The 20,598-nt window shown below is 38.4% G+C and overlaps 1 long non-coding RNA gene across 1 annotated transcript in view; it reads right to left on the reverse strand.

The window, feature by feature from the left end:
- The window catches only part of LOC130248592 (uncharacterized), a 138,013-nt gene that overhangs the window by 33,335 nt on the left and 84,080 nt on the right, over positions 1-20,598 (reverse strand). The window contains exons 2-8 of the long non-coding RNA XR_008839657.1: positions 18,770-18,944; positions 18,075-18,231; positions 13,081-13,173; positions 10,909-11,052; positions 9,575-10,813; positions 8,696-8,921; positions 6,568-6,625 (exon numbers count right to left, since the gene is read on the reverse strand). This is a non-coding gene — a long non-coding RNA (uncharacterized LOC130248592). The remainder of the gene's footprint in view (positions 1-6,567; positions 6,626-8,695; positions 8,922-9,574; positions 10,814-10,908; positions 11,053-13,080; positions 13,174-18,074; positions 18,232-18,769; positions 18,945-20,598) is intronic.

Raw genomic sequence — 20,598 nt, forward strand, 5'->3', positions numbered from 1 at the left:
CTCTGATTCCTGACTTTGTTTAGTCAGTTTAGAGGATTTGAATAAAGTTGGTATTTGTTCCTGACACCAACTTCCTTTTCCAAACTTGTGATGATCTCAGCTTCTCAAAATTCCTTGTAAGTTTTCATCAGAAAAATTAATATGCACAAATACCCTTTGAATAACTAATCTCTGCTACTCCATTTAAAGAATACAAAGGGTTTCTATTACAGAGTATAAAAGGTTAAGTGTTAAATTCTGTAACAGAACCACTTAACTACATGTTGTATGTGCCACACCTATGGAGATTTAACTGATGGAAGTCACTATGGATATGTTCACTCTTCAGGAAATGGAATAAAAACAGTGCCCTGCTGCTGCAGCTGCAGGCACATGTACAGCACTAGAAATTGCCAGAAAATAAGAATTTCCCTCATTTGATCTTGCTATTCTTTTTCACAGTGCAAGAGTGCAGTGAAATGTATTTAAATAATTTCCAAGAAGTCTCATAAGCTCCAACACCATCTGTCTCCCCCTTGCAATGCAAGGAACAGCACAAACTCCACAAAATTCACTATGGAACAGAATATTCCCTGTCCATGACATTCACCTCAAACATCCTGTATTCTGAAGGTATTAATTTTGCAAACTAAAACCTGCATTAAAAACATTCTCAAGCCAGACAAGCATGGACTTCCCCCCACCTTAAGAGCAAAAAAGTCATTGAGAAAGTCTGGTGAGCACTGAGCCCAGGACCTGAGCCTGAGAAAGGTCAAGTCTGTTCTAAATGAGTTCAAAAATCCACATCCTCTGCCCTCCCACTATAAATATATATATGCCCTCCCAATATAAATGCTAAATTATTTAGATAAGCTTTTTGGGACAAAGGTTAATGAGCCTTTAGGTCAAAACCCAAGTAATCAGCATTATCAAATTAAACAGCTATTCTTTTTGTTGTGCTCCCCATTTTTCCCCCAGGGGAAAAAAAAAGTTATTAACCCAAATTAGTAACAAGCAAACCAAAACAACAAAAAATCTTTTTCCAAGAATTCTTCCTAAGCTTGAATGTTATATCCATACTGAACAGTCTTTATAATCACAGACCTTTCTGTCAGATACACTTCTGATTGATTCTTCCAGATCATAATCAAGATCTTAGTTTGTTATGTACTTATGAGAGACACAAACTTTCCTGCCTCAAAAAAGAGCTTTGCACCTAAAATGAAAGGACAGTGCTTGTATGAAATAGAAATGTTTAAAACACGTAGAGAAAATAAATTGTGCACTTGTAAGTCTGAACAATAGCTACAAGAGTTCAGGATTCCAGGCAGTAAGTGACTAATGACCACCACAATTAACAGACACATTCTTCACTGCACTTAGGTGATTGTTCAGATTTGCTGAGATAATTTGTTAAACTCCTGCATCACAAACACAATTATTCTCTGCAGCATTAAATTGTGCTACAGGGAATGGGACAGCACAGGATTTAATGAAAAGGCCTGGGAGTCACAGGCAGACATGAATTTCCCTGCTCAGCTCACAGTGACAAGGAAACATCTCCAGGAAAAGTTTTCTGTGGAACTACCAGGACAACAATCCTGGAGTAAATCCTGTCAGATGGGACTGGGTTAACTCTAAGAGTTTGGAGCCCAGGCTGGGCAGGACACTGGGTCTCACCTCACACTTGGAGCTGGTCCTGGAGGTGAAAGTCTGAAATCTTCTGCTCAGGCTCCTCCAGCAGGCAGAGGAGGCAGCACAGCTTCTACTGGCCCCAAATCTCCAGTTACAAAATCCTGTCCTCAGTGCTTATAAAGCTTTTCCATGCTGTCCATTTTGGTTCATGTTTTCCAGGTATTTGCCTCTTTGGCTTTTTTAAGTGCCTCTTTCACAGTTTCAAATAATAATATGAGAAAGGGGAAGAACAGAAAAAAACCCAAACCAAAAGCACCAAGTGAAAACATTTTAATGGGGCTGAGAAGCTGCCATGCTATCAGAGTGGGATTTAATTTTGGCTGGAAACAGAAAAGGCCTTCACCTCACAAAGAGAGTTTTGCTCCCATACAACTTCCTACAGATCTCAGTTGTAGCTCCCCCCTCTTCCAACATCTGTTCAATCTGACCCTGCACAGCTGGTTTTGTGACTGCATATCTAAGATGATTTTATCAGTTATACCAGGGGCCAACTGATAGTCAGCCCTGCAGAAGGTACTTGTCTATTCTTCTTCCCCTTGCCACTGTTCTATTAACAGCTGCTATTACCTTCAAATTAACAAATACACTCAAACATGCATTAACATCTTCAAATTATTTTACAGACTACACCAGACATTTGGGCTGTGCCTTAGACATATTATATCTGCTGCTTCAAACTTTTGTTCTTATCATTCTATACTAAGAATATGTGTATAAATCCTGGTCATGACATATATATTTAAAAAAAAAAAAAACAACTATAAAACTTTTGGATATCTTGTAGAAAGCTAAAGAAACTAATTCATTATAAATCAGGAGAAGCTCCATTGTTACTGCAATGCCAAAAGTTGCATGGAACCAGCATCCAATCCTAAACATCTCTAACTCTTCAAAGGAGAAAGGTTTAGGAAATATCAGACTGCTGGAAAGGCACAACAGATTTTCTTATGTGTTTTAATAGCAGCCTTTGGGATTAGAAACACTGCAGTATCAAACATTAAAATAGTTTCTTTGCCTCCTTTACATCCTCTGATCAACTCTCATCCATGAATTGTAAAGTCTCATGGAGGCATTGTAATTAAAATGCTTCCTTCCTTGCTGGAACCATGCTGATTTCTGAAAGGGAAGGGAAAGACATTCTTCCACTTACAATCGAATGTAAATTGTATAATTTATTAATTATTTCAGCTGCACTTGATATTTATTTTAATTAATCTTTAAGTCAGACATTAACACTGGGGAGTAACAGCAGGACATCACAAGCAGCAAAAGGTTTTTTCTTTTGCTTGAGTCCTTATTTGATGAAAAAATAGATAATGCACTTTTTTTTTTTTAAAGTACGAAATACAAAGTTTGAGGAAATTAAACCATGCACAATGGATGCTTAAAAAATTAAAAAATAGGAACCATTTGAATGGGATACCCATATGAGCAGCCATGGAGACACTGGCCATGCCCTGCAGGGCTGGTGGGAAGAGCAGATGATGACAGCTCCAGGCAAAGCTTGTCCTCCCTCCATCTCATGCCAGCCCTTGCCTATCCCAGGAATTTGTAGCTGGACCAACTTTTTCCACACCACTAATAACTTGAAGTGGCAATAGGAAGCCACAATATTTTTTTTTTTGTTCACTTTTGGCTTTGTTTTTTAAATTAGGAAGCATTTTCTCCTAGTCAAGCTGAGCTTCAGCAACCTGGCATTCTGCTGAATCTTTTATTGCAACTGCAAATTGGGAATTATTTTGGCCCCTTAAAACATTGAGTACAAGACACTCAACTTTTAACCCAATTTTCACCTAAGCATTATTCCTTACTAGACTGTTACAGGATTTACATAAATTCACCCAGTACCAGCTGCTTTACTTCTCTGCCTTTGGCCTCTACAGATACCAGATATATATCAACATAAATATAATTTCTGGGAAAACACAGGCCCTATTTTCTTGCAAAAAAAGGACAAAATCAGATTAAAATAGACAGACCTGTCTAAAAATAGCGTGGGTTTCAATGTTTTGGTTTTTCTAAGATGATAATAAATCTGTTTAAGAATTTTGACTGTTCATGCCCCTAAATAAATCACTTAGTGTGTCATTTTTCTTCATCCACCTAATTGCAGCTGGAAAGGAAGGGGAAGAGAAAAAGCAAAGCAATTTTGGCATGACTTTTGTGCCAGGGTCACTCAGGAACAAATTTGGTTCAGAGCATGGACAGGATTAGCTCTGTAGCTCATCACTTTCTCCTCCTCCTGACACTTCTTCTTTCCCTGTGCCCACACACTGTCATGCCCAGCTCTGGAAAAAAGGCTGACACTGAGTTTTTATCTTGCTTTACTTAGAATTGCAGCAAACAACTACCCTCTGGAAGAAAGTTCTTCTACTGTATGCTGCCAAACTGTAAAAAAAAAAACCAAACAAAAACAGACAAACAAACAAACAAAACAAAACAAAACAAAACAAAAAAAAAAAAAAAAAAAAAAGAAACAAACAAGAAGGGAAAAAAAAATAGAGCCACAACTGGCACTCCTCACAAACTCAAGAATTTCAGAAAAAAACCTCTGTCATTCCACCTATGTTAAGTGGCTCAAATTTGAACAAGATTTGAACACTGGACAAGACAGCTGCTGGGTTTTTAGGCAGGAATTACTTCTCAGCATTTGACACAGCTTCAGATACTAAATATTTTCATTACTCACACACGTCCCTCTCCAAAAACCTCTCTCCACCAAAAAAACACATAACCCAAGAATAAATACTTTATTGTAGTGTAAAAAAAGAGGAGAAAATCTCCATGCTAAAGTAACCAGAGACATGTGCTTAAACTTCAGGGACTTTACACTTCATGGAGGTTGCTCTGCTAATGCCAGCCCTTGTTTTTGTAACCAATGCACAGAGAAATGCAGTGGGGAAAGCAGCTGCTGCTCTCAGGCAGGCACTGCAAATGCCACTTCCATGGTCACAGCCCAGATAAGAAATTCCAGGGCAGAAACAACATAACTTTCCTTTTCATAACTGTTTTCTGAATCTGTCTGGTCACTCTGAGTTCATGCCATAATTTCCCTTTTTTATATGCCTTGCTGCTTTGCACATTTCAGTGAATCTTCACACACAATATCAAGTACAGACAATATAATGGGAATTAAAGCTCTTTGGAAGCCACAAATTGAATTAGCAGTATGAAGAATCCTGTAGTTAGCAGCAAGTCCAAAAAATCTAATAGGATTACTTGGGGATTTAGGGATGAATCAAGTCCTACCCAAATACTTTCTTTTTTGGCTTTCTCCTCCTCCAAAAGTGAGCATATAGTGACTGCTCTTCATAAAAATGCCCAGAAAGAATAATTCTCCTAGTTAGTCTTTGAAAGATCCACTTCACTTCAAATTCCATGAGCACTGGAATAAATATCATGAGCAGCCAAATAATTTTGTTACCGTGTCTACAGTTTAAAATAAACAAAACTAATCTCTATTAACAGAATATATATTATTGTATTTGCTGCCAGTTCCATTCAGGACAGATTCTCTGCCCAGAAACATGGGGAAATGAGGGAATAAAATTCAGTACTCTGCCACTATACAAAAGAGCTCCTTCTAAGGCAGAAATTATGACTTAAAAGCAATCAGTGCCAGGCACAAAACTACAGAGCAGTGGAGCCACCCCCCAAACTGGAGTCAATCCCAGGGGAATGGAGAGCTGGAGTTTTACATTACTGCTCCAGGAATCAGCTCAACCCAAACCCTGTGGGAAAGCCCACAGCCAGGCATTTATCTACCACCAAACAGGCAAATTGCCACCGTAGATTTAGAGATTTAGATTTAGAGAAGTCAGCTTTTCCATCTCCTTTCTGCTCTCTGGCTCCAGCAAAACTGTTTCAGTTGATGTTTGTTTTTTTTTTTTATTGCCCACACCACATTGGGAAAACTGGTTATGGCTGAATTATATCCATCTGAAAATGTGCTTGCTGTGTCTAGGAATACCCCAGGGGGCAGGTGGAACACACACACACCTATTTGGGACACAGCAAAGTCAGTCACCCTCTGCTACAATACACCCTCATAACTTGAAGCACTCAAGAAAAATTCAGCTCTTTGGCTGGAAAGAATTCATAAAGCTCTGCAGTATTAGCACACTAGAAGGAGCAAAAAGCTTTGATGTAATTATTGCCAGTAGGTGGTATGCATTAACTATTATTTTCAAGCCAGCAGGTTATTCAGCAGCTTCAGAAACAATAAAACCCTCAAGACTTGAGGGGAAAAAATAAAATATCTTAAAAAAATCATTAACCAATTTTATGCATTCATGATAAATTGCAATTATAAGCAGGCACTCATGCTGGGAATAATTAGCAGCACACCTCAACATTATTGAATGTCAATGAAGTCAAGAATACTCCTCATGGAAGAACAATACAGAGGAGGTGGCCAAGTTGTATCTAAAAGGAGGCAGGAGCAATTTTGTGAACTGCAGGAAAAAATGCCAGCTGTAAATAGAACAGGCTCTCAGTTTGCAGCATTTCTTCCAAAGCAGGAACCAAACAGGATGAAGGACAAACATTTCTTGCTAAAGTTTAAGAGAGGGTAGACAGATTTTTTAAAAGACTTGTTGATAATCAGGTATTGTTCCTCTAAATCAGATCTCTGGTGAGTGTTTTGAGTCCTGTCATCCACAGGAGTCTCCCAAGACTGTAAAGTGTCCATCTAAGGGAATTACTAATTTAACATAAAATGCACTTTGAAGAAGCAGTCACATGAATACAAAATGCACATTTCAGTGCAATGTGGGCAGGTAAGGGAGATCAGCTCAGCTCCTGCTCAGTTTTGGGCAGTTCCCCTACTTCCAGTAACTCCAAAGTCAAGTTTCATTCCTTAAGCATGCATTTGTAAATAAAAGAATTTCTTACCAAAGTTGTTGTTGGCAGTGTCTGGATTCATTTTTCTCTCCTAACAAGACTCTGTTGTCTGTTTTTAAGGAAAATGGCAGAAGAATTATTCTTTAAACAAGACTGCAAGAAGCTGAAGCAAACAAAAATCCCCACAAATATGTAAACCCCCAGATCTGCAGCACCTTGACTCTAAATTAATTGCCTCAGACTAATCAAGAGCCTGAGTAGGAGCCACAGACCTCTTAATATCTAAGTTTGTGCTCCTATAACTTGGCTGACAAATGTAGAATTTATGGGCAACTAGAAGAATTCCTAGCTATATGGAAATTCTTATGTGAAAATATTTCCAATGAAGCAGAGAAGGCAAAAGATTTTCCTGTTAGTCTTGGAGAGAAGCAGGATGGTGGGTTAGTATCACAAGATGATAAAATACTTCGTAGTCCAGTAGTAACTAAGGAATATGTAAAATAAACACAATATTAATATCCCTGGGTAACTCTCAGAGAACACTTGAATTATATTTACAGGTGATTTCTATGGCCCACCTGTATCCAAACACAATGCAATTTTTGCCTTGTTGCAGCCCTCCAATATTGAAAGGAGGTTTATAAGAAAGATGGGGACAGATTTTTCAGGGGGACAAGTAGTGGCTCTAAACTAGAAGGGGCAGATTTGAACTCAGCACAAGGAATAAATGTTTTTACAAGGAGGGTGCAGAAACACTGGAACAGGATGCCCAGAGACACAGGGAATTACCCATCCCTGGGGACATTCAAGGTCAGACTGGAGAAGGTTCTGAGTAAAAGATTCATTGCAGCAGGGCTGGACTGATGATCTTTAAAGGTCCCTTCCAACTGAACCAATTCTGTGATTTAAACTGAATATCCTTTACTTCCACATCACATGAACTAGCACCCCAGGGCATTCTGATCAGTGCTCTTTACAAATAACAGTAGTCTTAAATAAATATATTCTTATTTTCAAAACTTATTTTAAATAAATATATTTAAAAATAAATATATATCAACACATATTTACTATATTAATATAGATTCAAGTAATTATAATTAAATATATTAATATAATAACTTTATTATTATATATTAATAATGTATTTACATAATTATATATTATATAAGGATATAATTTATATAATGTAATATATTAATAATACATAAATTATATTTAAATATATTTTTAAATGAATATATTCTTATTTTAAAACTTTGTTAAAGAACTTTGAATAGCAAGATTGTGCTCAGAAGAACCACAAACTGAAAAAAAAAATATATCCCAGCTTTTACTGAAAGACTTTTTATCTCCTGGCCATGCTACAGGACATCATGCAGGCATGGCCTGACTAAGCTGGGCTTTAGCACAGGCTTAGGAAAGGCTCTGCAGGGTGCCTGGTGCCAGGAGCTGAAGGCAGGGACATTCCACCCCAGCCCTGCCCCAGATGTGTCTCCACAGCTGGAATGTGAAGGAATCCACCAGCTCCAGGACCCTGTGCCATGTGAGTCTCAGAGAGAGAACAGCATGCAGGACTTGAATTAAGGTCTTTAGAGAAATTAAATTATATTAAGTGTCACACAGACACGAAACAGGGGTGCAAGCTTTAGTTTTAAGTAAGTAGGAACAGTATTAAGCTGCATGGATATGAAGTAGAAGTATGAATCTTAGTTTTAAGTAAGTAAGAATATGTTTTCAGTGCCTTAAAGAGCACAAGCCATGGAATCTAGTGTAAGAGCAAGCTTCCAAAACAAGCTTCAGTGAGAGCTCAAAAACAGAGTCCTAGACATAATAAAAAACAGTTAAAAATATATATATAGTAAGACTATTGCTTACATACTTCAGATAGAGCAGATAGGCTATATGCATAAGTTATGCATGAACTTTCTTATTATAAACTAGAATTCTGATAGGTTTAGAAGAAATGCTTCAGATTTGTGTTTTTAACTCATTGGGTAATCTGTAAATAGAAAATAAATCTGTGTATTGGAGTGAGAGCTCTGTCACTCTCTCTTCCTTCACCATCATCATCATCCTCACCACCACCACATGAAAGAAGAGGAATGAACTCAGGACCTTCAGGTGAGACTGACAGAAGGGGATGGGGGGTCTGGAGAGGGAGAAAGGACCAGCAAACCTGCTGCAAGGCACACTCCTGTCCTACAGGGACAATGCTGGTGCTCCCAAAATCCTGCCAGGAACCCACTGCTGGAACTGGAGACAGGTTCACTCTGCAGTGAATACAGAATTATTGCTGTTTGACTCGAAGGAGATTGATTTGAGCCAGCTGATCACATAAATACCCCAGAGCTCCATTTCTGGCCATCCCCAAACCAAGGCAGATGATGTCTGGAAAGGCTGAGCTGGAACAGAGAGCAGGCAGAGCAAAAGGAATAAAACAGGAATTTATTGAAAGGATCCACTTTGGGCAGTGCAAGAGCCCAGCCAGGGCTGCACCCAAATTAAACCCCAGATGATCCTGGTCACAAGTTTTTACACTTTTGTAAGTTTTGGTCCATCTCCATATTGGGGTCAATTACCCAACCACAGCCCCAGGGTATGAAATCTCAGCCCCTGGCTTGCCCCCCATTATTTGCCACACAGAGAATAAGACCAAAAATACCAGTTGACTTTGAGCAAGTTGTGGTTTATATATTTTTTCACTAAGAAAGTGTGACATGTCCTACTGATTTATAAAGTGTTTGTTTCTATGACAAGTGTTATTTTCATACACATCTTCCAAAACTCTAGTATATTAGGTATTCACCTGAGTTTGGAAGGCAGACAAGACTTAAGAGAAGGTGTAAAATACAAATTGGGTGAACTCATTTGTTTACTGTATGAAAAGATCATGTTACTGTTGTGGTGCACAAATTGGAAATAAATAAACACCATTTATGTGCATTTCTGTCTAACACCAGCAACACCACAGCCACAAACCCAAGCTCTGCACACAGATGTATTATGAGAAAGGAAGAGAGATTTGACATCCATGGAAAAGCAAAATAGCACTCACCTCTTAATTTAATTCTCTTCCTTAGAAGAAATTCGAGGGTGTCGTCTTCACTCCTAAATTATGGTGACACCTCAGCCTCACTGAAGTCATATCCCTGCTCATAAACAAATTATTTTAGCCAGAAGCTCATGAGGCCATAATGTCCTCATGGTACCTATTCAGCAGCAAACACACTTGGAATAACAGCACAGGCAAGGGATGGGTCATTATCAAGTGCTAAAAGAAGGCCTTTCCCAGAGCAGCTCCAAACAGAAGATTTTCTGATGAAGTAAAACACCTTCTAATGGCTTAAGAGCACACGGGATGCACATCAGTTTTTACAACACAGTTGATTTTTTTTACTTACCCATTACTAACTACAAATTCTCTTCCTTTGGCCAAGTCTGAGTCAATAAGCACCTTCTGCTACCAGGCTGCCCCTAAATCATGAGCTGTTTTCTGGAAGATTCAGGGTTCTTTTGGCAAAAAGAGCAATCACTGGATTTCCTCCTACTGGGAGGGCACGGAGGCAGAGCTAAGGTTGGTGTGCCATTAACTTGGGCACTTCCACACATTCCAGTGCCTTGCTCTGCTTGTTTTCCCAAATGGGGGATGGGACAGAATTTTGTTTTCCCCGCTGGGATGTTTTTGTTGTTTTAAAAGACCTGGACTTTCCCAGAAAATAAATTTAATTGCTTGAACCAAGAAATCTGAGCTATGCACACAGCAAAACGCTGATTTTTTTTTTTTTTATTCAATACATTGATCTCTGTGCACACACAGTTCAGTTTTACTTTATGTTTCAACTCAGGCTGTTTTACATAACTGGAAAGAGATCACAGTTCCTGAAGAACCTACAAAATTCAAGACAAAAAGCAAGCTGGACATGTGAATGATAATCACAATCTAACATGATTTTAAAAGGAAGAGCAAATCACTTAACTCTTTTAAAAAGCAAGCACTTTGACAGATACCAAAGACTTTCAATTCCTGATACTGGCACTTAAAGGTAAAAAAAAAAAAAAAAAAAAAAAGAAAATTGGGAAAGCCAAAAAAGACAACAATAAAATCCTCAGAAACAGTAATTTTGGATTTGCTGGGCAAGGCACTAAACAGAAAGGTCTGAAACCAACCTGCAAGCCCAGAGTGGTGTTCCCCAAGGCTGAAACTTGTCCATAATCCTTTATCATGCAGAAGTGCTGGCTGGAACAAACCTCCAGATGTTCACAGCTCCTCCATCTCCAAGCAGTGCAGCAGCTCCTTTGCACAGAGGTTTCCCACTCCTCTTCAGCCTTCTATCCCATCCTCCATCCCATTCCTGGTGCTCTCCAGCACCTCCCCAAAACATTCCTCACCTGTGCAGGCTCAGCCATCCTCTGGGGAGGAGCAATCCTCCAAGGATGGAGAGAGACCAACAAGCAGCTCCTCCCCTACCGAGCCAGACTCTCCTTTCAAAAGAAAAAGTCTCAGCTGCAGTTTAGCAAACTCACTAAACAGCTCTGCAAGCAACAGAAGAAAGGAAGAACTCTAAAGATGAAAGCAAACAGCAATATTTTCTGACCTCTCACTGAATTTGAGGGATAAAACCCCCCAAACCTAGAGAAGGCGTGAGAAAAATCTCCCACAGTAAAAATCTGATGAGCTTTGCAGCATCCAAGGAGTTCATTTGAGCTCAAGGAGTGCAGTGTATGCTGACACTTAAAGAAGGGTCAGCAATACCTGGCTGCCCTTAAAAACAGCTTCAGTTCAGACATCAGACTTCCATCCAACATTAGCCAGCAGGGTATGTGTGGTATAAAGATTAAACCACAGATCTGACAAGCATCTGCTGAAGCCCCACCTGCAACAATACAATGTTAAGATCTCTTAAATAATAAACTGAATTACCTCTCCAATCCATATTGCTGATCCTGGTGAATACTTGAGAGTAAACAATGAATTGCATGATCTGTGAAGAGTCACCTCTTTCAGATTTGGCTTCTGAAGTTTTAAACTGACCTTGAAATGAGCTTTATCATAAAAAGCAAGCACTTTTGGAGAGCATAATTTGCTATGAGGACAGTTTAGGCTGTAGCCTTAGACTAAGACTGAAAAACATTAAATCCTTATCATGCATGAGGTTCAGGACTGAAGTGTAGGTTCAACTAGAAGGAAGATATAAAAATGGCCCTTACTTGCCCACTATATCTCCTTGTGTCTGTTTGCTGCCCTGACTCTTTTTTCCTGCAGCAGTTTCACCCTCCAGAGCAGGGACAGGCAGAGGCAGGCTGGATTCAGGCATGCATCAGTGCCCAGCCAGCCAAGCTGATGTTTGAACCTTCTGCAGACTGGAGCAGAAGTAACAGCCTTGATCCTCCAGTCTGAGGCTGACTTTGCAGTTCTGGAAGTCAATAAAAATGTTTGACTTGTAAACTGAGCCGATTTGGTCCGGATGCCACTGAGAAAAAAGAAATGTAGTGCTCTCAGCATGTCAGCTTGACAGGGTCACTTTGCTTTTCTGACCACAATTCTGCTTTAAAACCAACCTTTCAGCAGCTGCTCAGCTCCAGTCATCAATCCTGCTACTGCTGAAAAGCAACTGCAAAAACACCCATTGACTTCAGCAGGAACAGGATGAGGCTCTTATCTTATAAATGATAGTCTTATGACACACAAAGTGAACATAAAAAGTCTCCCTATGATTTAGACAGGCAGAAAATGTCCCCATTGACCCAGCTCAGATCACTAGAAACCTACATCCATTTGTTTTCAGTTCAGCAAACAGAAGGGTTTATTATTTCTTTAAAATAAATTGAGCCAAGGATTTGATAGAAAACAAAACCTACTCTGTCTCTGATGGAAGCTGCAGATAGGTTTCATAATAAAGTGGAAAATCTGTGATTCTTAACCATATCTAGAAGGTAAGCACAGCCCCCTGACTAAGGCTGCATTTTATAAATTGTGATAGATCCACACTCAAAACACTCCTGGCTTACCAAACTCAAGACTTTTACACTGAAAATATCTGAGCCCTTTAAACGGAGCAGCAACATTGTAATGCAAATTATCAAGTTGCAGGACCATTAAAATTCTCCTGTTTCATTGCCCTCTGGGCAACAATTGGTTCTGAGACACCAGAAGCCTCCAAAGGGAAACGGAGCAAGAAGAGAAGCAAAGACATGATCCAGCCATGTGAGAGTTTCAGAGCCAAAATTCATTTCCTCCACTGCAGCATTTTTACACAAAGAGTTGTCCCCAGCAGAACATGCTAAAATGGATTTTTTTTCCCCTGGTTGGTTTGTCTGCTTCTGCAAATCCATTCACTGACAGTCTGCTTGGTTCCTGGCTTTCACTGCATCTCTCCCAAATTGTTTGGCTCTGTTGCAAACAGAGATTCTTCCCACCCCACACACTGAGCTGTCATCACTAAGTGTGTTCTGAGCAGTTACAGTTTTCCATGCACTAATTAAAGCTTCATATAGAACCTCAGCTAATTAAAATTCCAACGAAGCAATTCTGAAATAAACTGTCTGCAACTGGGTATTTACATGACAATACCTGCTGATGAACCTGTGTTTCCATTCTTCTTTTCCCTCCTGCTTCTTTCAGCAGCACTGAACAGCTGTGGGCACACAAGGCATCTAAAACAATTCAAGATTCAGATGTTAAACCTTGAGGTAATTTTCCCTTGCAGCCACAACCCCCATTAGTGCCTCTGCAATATGCTCTGCACTGTTTTATACCTGAGGTTTATTTCTATTCCTGAATTCCAGAATCCTACAGCTACCTCTGATTTTTATTTATGTTTTTTACTGTCATTATCCTCACTGTGTGCATGAAAGTAAAATAATTTATCAATTTCTCATAAGAGCCTATCAGCAGGAACATCTCAGAGTCAAAGAAAGTCCAAAGAATGTCAGTTATAAATTTACACATTGCTCTCAAGAAAAACAAATAAACAAACAAAACAAAAACCTAAACAAAAGCAACTAAATACAAGCCAAACCCAAAAGCTTTCTGTGAATATGTTGTATTTTTCTCTTTTTGTTTATAAGCCAGAAAGGTACAAGACCTCCCATGCTGTAAACAGGTCCTTGCCAGACACACTTTTAGTGTGGTACAATCAAGACAAGCTTGAGTCAGACCAGCTCCTACTAGATTTGAGACCAATAAAAATATTCCATGGCTTTTGTTTTCTTTCTGATGGCAATTCCTCTGAATTAATAATTCTAGCCCTGAACTGTTTGCATTATCTACTGCACCAAGCAAAACAAAACCCTTAGAGAGAACCTGAAAATAACACTGGCCATACTCAACTATAAAAATTTCCATTGCCTAAACAGAGAAAAGTTCAAAAAGTACATAAACAATACAATTATTACTATGATTTTGGACAATAAAATCACTTCAGAATCTCAGTTTTTATCTACATAGGAAACATAACCAAAATATCTACTGATTACCATTTTTATCTCCAGTGGAACTCTGTGCCTGAACACTTGGGCTATAAGCACCTTACTCTGATTAAACTGCACTTAGTAAAACATGAAGTAGCATTAAATGAAAATATGATGCACTTAATTAGAAAAACTGACCATAAAATTTTAAGCCAAATCACAGCTTTAGTGTCAGAGGCTCATTGAAAACCTCAGGAATGTAAGTGCCAGTTTTCCAAGGGCAGTTCTGCTCTCAGTCACTGGAGTGCTCTCACTGAATGACACACCACCACACACTAATAAATAACTGCAGTTACACTCCACTTGCAAATTCTCTGGGACTGTTTTTAGAGAGCACAAGCCCATTACAGAATGTAGGCAAAATCACAGAGTGTGTTATGAATTGTCTGTTCTGGCTGATGGATATTGGAGGGCTCAGCTCCTTTTCACATCTTGCAACAACAGTGCTTTAAAGAACTTCCAAGATCTTTTAAAGATGTTTTTTTTGTGGCTCAGTCATAAATGAAGTGGGAATGGATTTAACAGGACCTTCAGCTAAGTTTACCATCACATGAGGGTCCAGCCAGATACTCTGTGCCATCATCCAGGCTGTGATTGAGGATATCAGATAAATTAGATAACAGTGGTGACTGGGGGACACCACTAGTGGCTGGATCTCTTCTGGACTTTGTGGCACTGATCAGAGCCTTTCCAAAGCTCCAGTTTTGAATGGTGTCACTGGCCATTGCCCTGGCCAGCCCACGAGGATGGGCAACCTGTTAGGCAGCCAGGATTTCCCTTGTACTCAGCCTGACACTACTTTTTCAATCTGAGCCTGCTGTGTCTTGTCCTCCCACATCAAGAGCTTGGTTTCAGCTTCTCAGAAACTGAAAGGGAGCAGAAAGGTTCCTCTCCTCCCAGGGCAGGTGCTCCAGGCCCTTGGCAGAGTTTGCTGCACTCACTGCAGTCACTCTTACTCCTCTTGCAGGGGAAAGGGATGGCAAAACCAAAATCAGCTTTCCAGGCACGGTCTGATGAATGCTGAGCAATGCTGATCCCTTCCCATAAGCTGCTGTCCCTCTGAGCTTTTCCTGAGGCTGGCTGCAAAACACATCTTTTCCCAGTCCTCACAGACTCTGTGACATCCATCTCATCATCTTTCAAAGGCAGAGAGCACTTTAAGGAGCCTGGGGTGCAGAAAAGCTGTTCCCAGAGAGTTGTTTGGCTGAAATTTGCCCAGCTCTTGTAAAGCTGTTCCAACTGCAGGCTACTTTTGAAAGGAGCAGCTGAGTCCCTCATCCTGCCCATGGTCACATATTCCCACATCCTTCTCTATCCTCCTGTTTGGGATGCAGAGTTGGGTCAACTCAGTTAAGTGACTCAAGATAAAACCAGATGCAAAACCTCTTTTTCCAGTTTATTTTTGTACCATATCAGCAAACTGATCCATTCAGTCAAGACCACAAGATTTGAGTTCTACAGAAATCACTGGAAGAAACAGAGGGTAGAGCTGGATGTAAACAACTTTTTATCAGCTCAAGATGGACATTAAATCTTTTCTTGAGTGTTTTCCTGGATCTAAACCATGGCAACCACAGAGCTAGAAACAGCTCTGTATTTTCCTGCAATGTTTAGATTCTGATGCAATTAGCATATTGTATTTGGAGAGTGAACAGCTCCTACAGAGCAAGCCATGAATAAATGTTGACTATTTTCATTTCTACTTTATCCTTCTACTATGTATTGGCCACAACAACACAACTCCTGCACTCTGAACTTCACTGTACTAATCTAGCAGAAATTAAGAGTTTAGTAATTGCTTATTTATGTGATCTAATAAAAGCCTAAGCTGAAATATACTGGCATGAGATGCCATATAGCTCACAAATATTTTAACTTGTAGGACAGGCAAACATCCAAAAACACATAACATATATAGTAAGAAAACATAAAATCTTTAAAAAGAAACTGTGTCACTCCTTCCCACATCCCATAATGATTCAAGTAATGGATTTATAGCAAGATAAGCCTTGCTGGGAAAAAAAATTCCTCTGCTTCACATATATGTTGACAGATTTTTCAGCATATCTACAATAAAAAAATGCACAAGATCTGATTTTGGGAGTGGGGAAAGTGACTGGCTCTTCAACCCATTGCAAAGTTCCTTGTGATCTGTTTTTCCTGCTTCAGTATCTGGGAAAATTTCTAATATAATGCTTTGCTTGGATCATCTGTTTCCACCCCTATTTCTTTCACATATTTTAGGGGAAAGCCATCAGTTGTAGTTCCCACAATTATTGTATATAGGAGACTTGTTTCCAGACTGTAGGAAAAAGTAGATATAATATACAGTTATACATATATATATATATAATATTATATAATATATTATATGTATACACTATATATATAATATATACTATATATATATAATATATATAATACCGTTTGTACTAATTTTGTAATATACTAAATCCTCTTCATATCACAACTCCCCATATTTTTTCCTAATTAAAAAAATTAAAAATACATAAAATAAAGCACTATCTCTCTGCTCTTTCCTAAAAGAAGTTGAGTCTTAATTGCTTGTAGACAGCAAGTTCACAGTTTTTTTTCTCCAATTGATGGAAATTACATAAGTTTTTTCACTATGTATTTTTGTGAGTGTCATTTTTCAGACAGCTCAGTAGTTTTTGTCCATTATTTTTTTTTTTAATTTTATTTTTTCTTTTCAGATTTGACCATCCAAATGGGCAAACCACCAGAAATGGTCTTTGATTGTAAAATTGTAAATTTTATCAAATCAGAGATGGAAATTTAGTTAAGGAAAAAAAAACAAAAAACAAAACAAACAAAAAAAAATTATTGTGCCAAATAACCTGTGGCAAAAGTTAATCTTCCTCAAATGTCATGGCTCCTTCCAGAGCTTTTTACCACAGCTGCTTTTGGTTTGTGAGATTTTTTTGGGGTTTTGTTTGTTTGTTTTTAATTTCTTGTATAAATAACATCAGTGACAGAGAATAAAAACTGGTTTCAACCATTAAGAGTTTTGCAATCACCTGGGATGTAATAGACACAATTTTAAATTGTTATTTGATTCAAGCCAGGGTTTTTAAACCTTAAATAAATGTTTCTCTATCAGAAGACTGTTTAATTACTTTAGGATGAAAATGTCTGTCTTATTTTAAAACTTTTGCAAAGCATATCTGGACAGTAATTATTTTTCCTCCAATGCCAAAAGAGGGGAAAAAATCTCAAACATCTAGAATTATCTCAATAAGGAATATTCCTGTCTGGCAAATTCCATTACAGAAATTATTTTTTAAATTTCAGAGATTATCAATAAGAGATACCAATTATCAATGAGATTATAAAAAACTTTCTCTGTATACAGTGTTCAATTTGTAATGTATATTGCAAAAAAAATATAGTACAGAACATAATTAAAGGACACAAGAAATTCTGTTCTGTTACAAATAAAATTCTGTAACTTGAGATAACATTGCTCTAGGCACTAAAAATAAAAATTGTCTTCTTTATGTTGGGATTTGGGTATAAGCACCCTCTGTGAGCATTTAGCCTTGCAACTCACATTTTTCTGAACTTGGATTAGGTTAAATGTTTAAGGATTTCTGTTTTCTGGGAAAAGTCTCTCATATGAGACTCAAGCAAAGTAGAATTCTGTCTAAAAGTAGAAGTTACAATAATTATATATAAGGAAGATATATACCATTTAAAATCCCTTGCCTCTTGCCATTAACACCTTAATTATTCAAGAAGGATTTTTAAAGCTTTCAGTGCAAGCCATATGATGAGACTATTTTAATGCTGTAATATTTGCACTGCAGTGAAATGTAGAGGTCTTTATCTTGTGCTAGTCCCTTCATGCTTATACATTCAAAAAAGAATTTGTCCTCAAGTTTGTGTAGAACAGGCATAAAAGATGGTTCAGGTATGTACTCAGAGTAAGAAACTTAAAATCAGCTTGTGCACTAACAGGACTTTATCATTGAGGAAATTTGTAATTTCTGCAATAAAAACCCCAAACCAAGCACTTTCCCACGGCCAGCAAGATAAAATTTCAGCCCCTTAATAAAACAACCTACCTGTAAGAGCAGTTCAGCATTTTGAGGAGGAAAATGGCAGTTTTCATCTGTTCCATTGCACCACACAAGGTGAAATACCTGGGATTATGTTCTATCAGATTTTCTTTCTGTCATGAATAAATACCTCTGCATGTTGCACTGAGGAATGCATCCAAGCCTAGAAATGATGAAAACATCAAATTCAGCTGAAAATCCTGTTCTGCTAGTTTTGTTTAGTTCTGCTGTGGTTTTAGACACCCTGGCCTAGTTGACCAGTTTGTTTTCATGTTAAGAGCAGCAGGTGGAAAAGTTAAAGCACTCCACCTGAAGATTTGGTGTAAAGTGGATTTTCAAAGATCTTACCTGGAAGACATCACTCCATAAGCCAAAAGGGGATTATTAAATCTGCAGGGACTTAACCTCAGCAAGTTATAGAAATTCTGTGCCATACACAGAGAACAGCAGGCATCTGCTTCAGCCAGTGGCTCCCAACTGAGTTTTTGGGATTGAAGCATCATTGTTGCTCACAGAACACAAATAGTTATATCACTTGCAGAATTCTGAAAACTTTTAGCTAAAGCAATTCAAAATCAATCCTCTACCACGTTCACTGAAAAAAGTAAGTTTTTTTGGCTAATCATTTTTTTTCATTGTGTCTATTAGAAGCCAACTCTATTCACAGCAGAGACTCACACATGCAAGCAGAGTTTACTCACTTGTCACTTGAGCAGAAGAGATTTCTCTCATTTTTGGCCACCAGACCTGAAATTCACATGTAATCTTCTGCTCAATGGAGAGATCAGCTGTTTTCTGTGCACCTCTAACCTTATACAGATATTTGCACCCATGGGTAATGAAGGCAAAAGCATCCCAGAACACACAGATTTGGCACTGGAAGGAACAGAAAGTGACAATTGTACAAGTTGCACATAAGGACAGTGAACACTTAAAGAGTGCAAGCACCTAAGGCAATTTAACAACATCTATCACAAACTTCTATACAAAAATCCAAATACAGGCAAATAATTCATAAAAATATATGGTCACTTTACAGCATTTCTTCTAGCTTCATGCTAATCAAAACTTTTCAACAAACAGATCAAAAAGTATTCATTGCAACTTGAAATGGTGTTGCTTAGATAGGTGAGCAACTTTTGCTGGGAAGTTTTGTGTGGGTGCTGATGTAGAGGAAATTTGGTATTTGTCCTTCATGTGTGGAGAAATTAAAAAGTCTCTGCATATAACCTTGTAAAATGAAAATGCAGCAACTGGAAAATGGACAGAAATGTGGCTATCCAGGAGTTCCTTCCATTATAAATTTTCTCAGTTCCACTTAGTTCTAGGAAGGGCTGGAGAAAAAAACTTTCAGAAAAGAAATGTTCACATTGTTTGATCTTCTATTAAACTTAATTTCTCTAATGCATTAAGTTACATGCATACCAAATATGCTCAATGAATCATCTCAGTCTTCTTAACACATTCATTTTGTTTTACTAAAAGAAATAAAATCCCAGGGCAGTACATTCTTTAACATGTGAAACACCCTAATTTGGTCATCATATCTGCTGTTTAAGCCAGGGATGTGTTTATGTAGCTAAGTTCAAATAATGGGAACAGAAACCTGGATACTCTTCTTCCATTTGCAGAGGGTATAAAATAAGAATTTGGACAATTCACATCTCAAGTGCAACACCTAGTACCACAGCATTTGATTTTTAACAATTCAATATTCAATATTTAACAATTCAACTCAATATTGATGCTCAGGTTCCTGTAAAGTCTCTCTGTCTTGTTAAGTGGTTTCAATGTATATGAAATAGCCAAATATCAGGTTGTGTCTGTTAATATTGGCTCAAATCTAATCTCAGCATCCTGCTATTTCAAAAGCAAATGTTAAAATAGCCAAAAAAAGTCAGACTAAAGTTCTTTTAGACACTTTAGTAACTTTTGTCTCGTGAGCAAGCAAAAGCAGAACAGGATGGGGGGGAATGGTTTCAGATGGTTTCAGGGTCAGATCAGATATTAGAAAAAACTCTTCCCTGTGAGGGTGGTGAGACACTGGCACAGGTTGCACAGAGCAGCTGTGGATGTCCCATCCCTGGAAATGTTCAAGGCCAGGCTGGATGGGGCTCTGAGCCACCTGGGATAGTGGAAATGTCCCTGGCCAAGGCAAGGGGTTTGGAAATGGATGATCTTTAAGGTCCCTTCCAGCCCCAGACCCGTCTATGATTCTGTAAAAAACCTCCACAAAGCAAAATACATGTTTGCTCTGGTCACACCTCCAGCCCTGAGCGACTTTTAACTTGAGAGGCAAGTTGCATCTGCCTGTTAATTTCTAAATGTATTTTCCTACAGTGAGCATTTCCATCAGCTGTAACAAACACATTTAAAAACCTGCCTGTGTTCTTGAGCTCATGTGAATCTCTTGTACCTGTAACACCCCCTAGCAAGCACACTGCAGCAGTGCTTTACTGAATGATTTATATGATTCACAACAGCTCCATCAGAATAGAGTAAAATACTGAAATATATACTTATATAAACC

This window comes from Oenanthe melanoleuca, chromosome 1A (genome assembly GCF_029582105.1).
Source record: "Oenanthe melanoleuca isolate GR-GAL-2019-014 chromosome 1A, OMel1.0, whole genome shotgun sequence".
NCBI classification, from domain to species: Eukaryota; Metazoa; Chordata; class Aves; order Passeriformes; family Muscicapidae; genus Oenanthe; species Oenanthe melanoleuca.